The 7,997-nt window shown below is 40.8% G+C and overlaps 1 pseudogene; it reads right to left on the reverse strand.

Moving 5' to 3' along the window:
• Positions 1-1,752: 1,752 nt before the first annotated feature.
• On the reverse strand, positions 1,753-3,946 carry LOC115868092 (annotated as a pseudogene).
• Between the last annotated feature and the right edge of the window lie 4,051 nt (positions 3,947-7,997).

Below are 7,997 nucleotides of genomic sequence, written 5' to 3' on the forward strand. Positions count from 1 at the left end.
TTCTCCAAATACCTAAATCTTAAGAAACTTCTATGATGTGCCTTTAGCTAGAAGTAATGGAATCATCTGATTTCAAGTTCACATTTTAAATACCTATTTTGTAATCAGCTGGAAGCCACATATTCTGAATGTTGTTTCATAAAGGATTTTACTTTATTGGCTCAAATTTTTCACTTCACCAAATGATAGGGCATAGGTCCCCTGGTCCAATCATTTTTGCTGAAAATACTGCAGACTATGTGCTAGCAAACTTCTGAAGTTGCGATGGTATAAAAATCACCATTTGTCTTTCAAAATTTTTTTTTGCCCCTGAGGCTGGTCTAGCTATTGCTGTGGTTCAGTGTGGTAGAGTCCCTTCTGACAGACAGCAACCCTTTGTCGAAGAGAATGACACACTCCCTGGTTCTGTGCCATCCTTAGGATTGTTATTATATTTGAGGTCATTGATGCAATCCCTGGGCCAATCCATCTTGTTAAAGGTCTTCTTCTTAGCTGCCCTGCTACTTCATTAAGCATGTCTTTAACCAGGGATTGGTCTCTCCTGAAAGGATTTACAAATTATAGAATAACTCTTTATATAAAATGTAAGTAAAATGTTGCTTAAGATCATCCAACAAAGGTTGCAGCAGGACATTGACAGGGAACTGCCAGAGGTTCAGGTTCCAATCCAGAAGAGCACATTGGAACAAGATATATCATTGCTGACATCAAATGGATCTTGGCTGAAAGAGAATATCAGCAAGATGTTCATTGTGTTTCATTGGCTAAGCTAAAGCATTATGTGTAAACCATACCAAAATGTGGATAGTTTTCAGAAGAATGAGAATATCAGAACACTACATCATGCTCATGCACAGCCTATACATCAGCCGTTCTCAACCTGTGGGTCGCAACCCCTTTGGGGATCGAATGACCCTTCATAGGGGTCACCTAAGACCATTGGAAAACACATATTTCCTCTGATGATCTAAGGAACTGAGACACCACTCCTTTATCTATCTCCAGGGGGGTCTGCCCACATGCAGACACGCCCACATAAGAGTACCCAATCTGAAGACTATTACCAAAGTTATACCATGCTTCAAGACAAAATTTCATTTATTTGTAATTAGAAATAAATAATTCATAATATATAATTACATATTGTTTTTGTATTTAATCACTATGCTGTAATTATGTTCAATTTGTAACAATGAAAATACATCCTGCCTATAAGATATTTACATTATGATTCATAACAGTAGCAAAATTACAGTTATGAAGTAGCAACGAAAATAATTGGAGTACTTGGGGTCACCACAACATGAGGAACTGTATTAAAGGGCTGAGCCACTCGGAAGGTTGAGAACCACTGCTATACATGAATCAAGAGGCAGTCATCAAACAGAACAAGGGCATGGTTTAAAATCAGAAAAGGTACATGTCATGTCTGATTTCTGGGTCCCTTAAATACAATCTCATTATTTGAATGCAGACCTGGCCTGGGCACTTGTGTGTACAAGTCCACCCTCAGGTTGTATACTAGTAACTTTGGAAGAAGTTATGAATTTCCTAACCTCCAATATCGTGGACCACGTCCTGCATTCTAGCCCCCACACCATGCTGCAGAGGGACATCGGGAAGACGAGCAGCTGTAGGGAAGCAGCCAGGACTATGAAGCAAGCCTGGGGGCCGTGATCATGTGCTATGTAAGTCATGGAGGGCTGCCGCCTGCTGCAGAGTAGATTGTGCAGGGCTCGAGGGCTGGAGGATTCAAAGCAGACAGGGTTGAGAAATGGAAACTCCAGGAGCAATAACAATTGCTGCAAGGGCTGGAAATGTGTAGGAGGAAAGAGGCAAACAAATAACTGACCTGGCTGTGGGGTTAGTCATTTTGATTTAAAGTGCCTCCCCACCCTCACCCCAGCCCCCTTCACAAAGTTCCTCTCCTCAGCTGAACACTGAAAGACTTCTACATATCTGTCCTTGCTGGGTTTTGGTTTGGTTTGGTTTATGACACTTCTGTGCAACCCTAAAGTTCTATCAGCAGATTTCATCTGGATAAAGACATCTCCTGATGGGCGGCCCTGCTGAGTCAATACCACGTGGACTACATGAGTTTAAATATCTGGGGAGAATTCCCCCCAGGAATTTCAGGACGGCCTCAGTTAGGGAAGATTTCAAAGGTGTGTATGATCTCTAATAGTGCTGAGGTGGTACTGGAATAAAAGGGGAGGTGGGGAGTGGAATGAGAGGGGCTCAGGAGAACTGAGTAATAGCTGACTTCAGCGGCTGTGATCCTAAAGAGTTCAATGAATCTTTTACCCAACAAGTCCGTCTATTTCCTCAATGCTCTCCCTATTCCTCATATGCAAATAGGATGAAAGCATTCTCTGCAGGCCAACCATCTGATAGTTTACAAAGAACAGTAACGTTTCCCCCAGTGAGGAGGCAGTGCGGGACAAAGCAAGCCACCCCTTCCTCAGCTGTGGTCCTGAAAGGCTCCGCCACAGTCAGACCCGGATGTGGTTTTCTTTGGGGAGAACCTGGGCTATCTCATTGGATATATCATGTGTTAGGCTCGGTTACCAGATGAACAAATACAGCGACAGTCATGCATTTCTGTAAAAGAATGTTATATAAAGAAGTAATTATATACCCAGAACATGTCTCAACCCCGTTCAACTCACCATAAGTCTGATACTAATCCGTAAGTAACTCTTCAGCTTCATGGAGCCACATGCAATGATGCAGAATGCAGGAAGATCACAGGCCTGCGGATGCAGAATCATGTGGAGCCTAAGTCAGTGGCAGGCCTCCAGCAACTCTCAGAGCAACTGACCCAATCCCAGCAGGCCAAGAAGGCAAAGGGGGAGAGAAGGGGAGGAGGTCGTAGAGAAGACCATGCCTCCAAGAAAACACTATCAGGCTATATAACCTGATTGACAGGCCTGACTTCACCCCTAGCCTAGCTAGGAGTGTCTAAATGACATAACATCATCTAACTACCTGTGTTAGACAGGGATCTCTTCAGAAACAAAACCAGGACACTTATGAATATATATATTCATATATATATATACAGTCATATATATGTATAAACCTATAATATATATGTATAAATCTGTCATGTATATATATATAGAATAGGTTTATACAGCAAGAAGGAATATAACAGCTAACTATTCCACAGAGCAGTACAGAGAGCTCGGTTCAACTCACTTTTGTGGAAGGGTTAATATACTGAAAGACCTGCACCACACTGAGGGGGCTTTGGTCCAAGGTCAAGAAAGCAGACAGCAGAGTCTTCCCTCAGGCAAAACAGGTAGAGTCTGCCCCTAGACAGCAGACCTAAGGGTTGGTCAGCAATAGTCAGTAGCATGGGAGCTTAGCATTGGAACTTAGGGAAGCAGGCCTTGATGGGATCTTGAACTCAAGCACGTTGACAGGATCCACGAGCCTCAAGATCAAGCCATGTCCGTACTAGCAGCATGGTGAGGCAGGTCTCTGCGGAGCCTCGGGCTCTAGTGACAGGACCCAGTGGTTGATTTGGCCCACAGGTAGGATAGCACACAGGTTGATGCAGAGAACTAGCTAAAGCACGCTGGTCCAATCACCAGAGAGGAAGAGAGATGGGAGCGGGCTTTGTAGAGCCAATTATCTCTGTCCTGCCATCAAACTTCAACCTGATTAATCTCCACCACATGTTCCTATTGGCCAGCTTGGCACAATAAACCTAACTTTCACACTACCACCTACCACCTGCCATCTTACAAACTTCAATGTACCAGGTCCCCGTGTGATGTTTGTGCCTCTGCATGGCTCGTTCTCTTTGTTCTTCATTTACCAACCTAACCGGAGCTCTCTGTTCTGTTGGCCCTGAGCATTCAGATGAAGTACAGCACCCTCCTTGGAAAGATTGAGATCTTTGAAGAATCTTGTAGTCTCTTGATCTGACAACTGTCATGGTAATCCCATGCCCTAACTACCGTGTTCTCATCATTAAGCTCCATCTTGCAGAAAGTGCCACTTTCAAAGTTGTATCTTACTCTGTCTGGATCTGAAAACCTGTGACTATAAGGCTCTGAAATTATTGCTAAAATTATAGTCCCCATATTTTCAACTTCAGAAGCTCCATACCAGAAGAGTGAACTATTTTTTTCTCAAATTTCAAATAAGACAAGCAGTAGAGCTTACATGTAGGACAGGGCCACGTTCTTCTTCCTTGGGAGCTCTTATAGGTCCAAGCAGCAATGCACTTGGCTGCCTGGAAGCCATCTTCTTGAATTCTGCAAGTGGTAGCTCACGGTTAAGGTGGGTGTAGGGACCATCCTGACTGAGAAGCCGCAAGCCTCATCGGTGCCATTATCTCTGGTAAGAAGTCTACAGCACAGCTTCCAGGATTTCTACAAGGATACTCCAGGTTCAAGAACCACGATGCTCAAGAAAGCCCAAACCCTAGACTTTTACTTTAAATGGGGTGAGGAAAACTCTTTCTCTCTCTCTCTCCATATATATATACACACACACACATAGATATATATAGATATATATATATATAGAAACGGAATTATATATATATATTAGATACAGGACAAAATCTGAATTTTAAAGAATCATACTGAATATAGTTAGTAACAGGTATAAAAGAGGAAACTCAAGGAGACCAGGTTAGCTGGGTGTTGCAATGAATTGCCAAGGAATGAAGGTGTTGTATATTCGATTTTTAAGTGTGGGTGGTACTGAGTGATGTGATTCAGAAGAGTTGTAGATAAAATATGCTAATGCATTAATTATGAAGTATGAAGGAAAGAGCGGAGCTGAGCATGGAAGCAAGTATCTTTCTTGATTTATTTTGCTGCTACTGCTGTTGTTATTGTTGACGTTGTATTACCATTTGGCAGCTACAAGAAGGAAGTGCTTATATACTGACCTAGGAAACACTGGAGGAGGAAAAAGTAGTTCTATTCTCGATTTGCTAAGTTAGGAAAGGTTAATGTCCATCTCAGTGGAGTTGTTGCATACATTAGTTGGCTCTGAAAAGAGAAGGGTAAAATGAAAACAAAAATTTATAAATAATATACTTATAGATGATATTTGAAGCTGTACCATCCTAGGCCAAAATTTATACTTGTCACCATGAATCATGCTGAGACCTGATAGCAGTTATGGGAAAAATCACCGCAAGAGATGCTTGGTCTTAAAAATATCTGTGTGCTTTTTGCCAAGCTACTGCCTTAGATGAGGTTACTAAAGGGAGGGTTTGTCTCCTGAGAACATTGCTATAAAAAACTTCTGGTACATTTGTAAATTTTCTCTGAAATAAAAGGTGATGGATGTCTGAGATAAATAGGTCTGCCAAGATTGATAATTCTAAGATCTCTTTAATATATAATATCTTTCAAAACGTGAGCTTCAAGAAAACATCGATTTTATCATAAAATGTTGCTATGCTTTGCTTGTAAATTCCTAATACAGTGTATATATTTGAGAGTAGATGAATATCAATAATGTTTGCTGTTACATTAAATTAACTTTCACCTGTACTTTAATGATTTGTAATTTTACATATTGAGGATCATGATCCCTCTGTGTTTTTATTTTGCTCAAACATGTTCATTTTCTTGCATTTTTATATACAAAAGGCAAATAAATAAAATTCATAAAGTTAAGTATGCAACTAACTGAGCTCAGGTACCCAGCACATCAATAATGTTAAAGAAATTAAATGATTACACTATACCTCCATTAACAAATATCTCAGCCAAAATGTCCTAAGGGCTCACATGCTATTGATTTCAAAATGTTAAAACAGTCCTATGTATAAATAGTGTTGGAAATAACAGAGATAGAACATTTATTTCCTTAATTAATTTTCAAATCTTCAATAGTCACAATTCTTTGTGAAACTCTCATGTTTTCAAATCTATTTGGTTATATTTTGTAGCTAAAACTTTTGGGAGAAAAATTCTCTGGATGGACATGGTAAATAACATATACCTGTGAACAAGGTAAGCACTTATTTTAAATATCTACCTATCAACCTATTCATTTTTGGAGCTATAGGAATACTCAACTATGGTAAATAAGGAGACAGGAATAAGAAGGTAGTTGGGGAGAAACTGAGGCCCTGGGAGAAGGTGTAAATGGCCTATTCTCTACTCGCCTCATGGCAGCGCTCGGAAAACTAGCACTAGTGTTTAGGGGAAGACTTCCCCAAGTCGTGAGAGGACCGATAAGTGCCAAGTGCACGTATTGCTCCAGGAAACTCATTCTTCACATGTATCCCCCATAAAATGAGACATGGTCTCCTACAGGTGCCTGGCTTCTCACACACAGTGGTAAAAAGCATATTTATCAGCTCCTCATTTTTCTTTCCTTCCTCTCCCATGATAATTTATAAACTCTTCTTCTTCTTTTTTTTTTTTCATGTCTTACACCAACCACTGTCTCCCTTCACCCACGTTTCTGCTGTTCATTCCCCCAGGAGGGAGGCCATACATTACTTATTGTGATTGGCCCAACTCCTTACCTTACCCTCCTAGTATCACTACTTCCCTTTTTGGTCATGAGGGGTTTATCTGTCCTGGATTCCCTGTGTTGTGAGTATACCTGGATTCCCTATGTGCACGTATTCCCTATGTTGCGAGTATATCTGTACCAGTATACATATTCTGGTGTAGCCAGATTTGTAAGATAGAATTGGTGTCATAATAGATGGGGGGAGGAATCATTAAAGAACTAGAGGAAGGTTGTGTTTCATCGGTGCTATACTCACCCTGACTGTCCCGTCTCTTCCTTATGTCCCTTCTGACTGGGGGTGTCCAATTGACTACTGATGGTCTCCTCCTCTCCCGCTCATTCCCTTTGATATGATTTTTGTTTTGTTTTGTTTTGTTTTGTTTTGTTTGGGTCTTTGATGCCTAATGCCTGGTCCCATCTACAACTCATGATCATACAGACTGGTTTGCTTCTACCATGTGTTCTTTGTTCCTTCTCAGCTAGATGACTGCTTGTTTACCTTCAAACCTTTAAGACCCCAGACACTATATATTTTGATAGCTGGGCACCACCAGCTTTCTTCACCACATTTTCCTATGCACCTATTTTGTCTTCAATGGTTGTGTCAGGCAGGGAAGGTAAACATCACAGAGTGCAGTGTTAGGAGAACAAAGTGTTCTTGCATTGAGGGAGTACTTGAGTGGAGACCCAATGTCCACCTGCCGCCATAACACTTTATAAATAAATATATGTACATATATATTTGTCTATTCCTCTATCCTATATATAAGTGGATTTACATATATACATGTCTGTATTTAAACCTATATAAATGTGCTTTGCCTCCCAGTTTTTTCCTCTATTTCCTTTTACTTTCCTTCTGACCCACTATCATGTTTGGCCTTCATTTGGGTTTTGGTAATTCCTCTTGGCTACATTGCCCTTGATTGAGGTCTGCCCCCCAACCCCAGCAACCTGTGCTCTCCTCGCCATCAATTTTAGATCACTTATTCTTCCCCTGTCCCTAGGTTTGTTGGCAGCGCCCTCCTTTACCCCCACTTCCCCCTCTTCTGTGTCACCCCAGGAAACATCAGCCCCTTTGTTCTCTCCTCCAGATTGTTCATCCTGCCTATCTTGTACAGATAGTCATGCATAGACAATAATGTGCACAAAACCAAAGCAAAGCAAAATTTAAAAAGGGCTCAAGTAGAAAGAACATATTTTGAAAAAGATGACACCATATGTACAGATGTGTTTGACACCAATGGATATATGTATGGATTGTGCTAAGAGCTGTAAGAGCCCCCAATAAAACAAAAATTTTTAAAGGATTTTTAACTCTAAAAGTATCGGCTGCCTTATCTCCCATTCTTAAGAATGTCAGACCGTTCCTTTGAAGTGTTTCCCTAAAGGGCTCAGGATATTCAAGATTAGCACAATGCCCATTTTATTGTATTGTTTGCATGTACTAACAAGAGGCTTGCAAGCCACATTACTACAAAAGCTTATTGTTAAAT

The sequence above is a fragment of the Echinops telfairi genome, unplaced genomic scaffold (genome assembly GCF_000313985.2).
Source record: "Echinops telfairi isolate 266 unplaced genomic scaffold, ASM31398v2 ScPeMD7_6;HRSCAF=24_1, whole genome shotgun sequence".
In the NCBI taxonomy this organism is placed as follows: domain Eukaryota; kingdom Metazoa; phylum Chordata; class Mammalia; order Afrosoricida; family Tenrecidae; genus Echinops; species Echinops telfairi.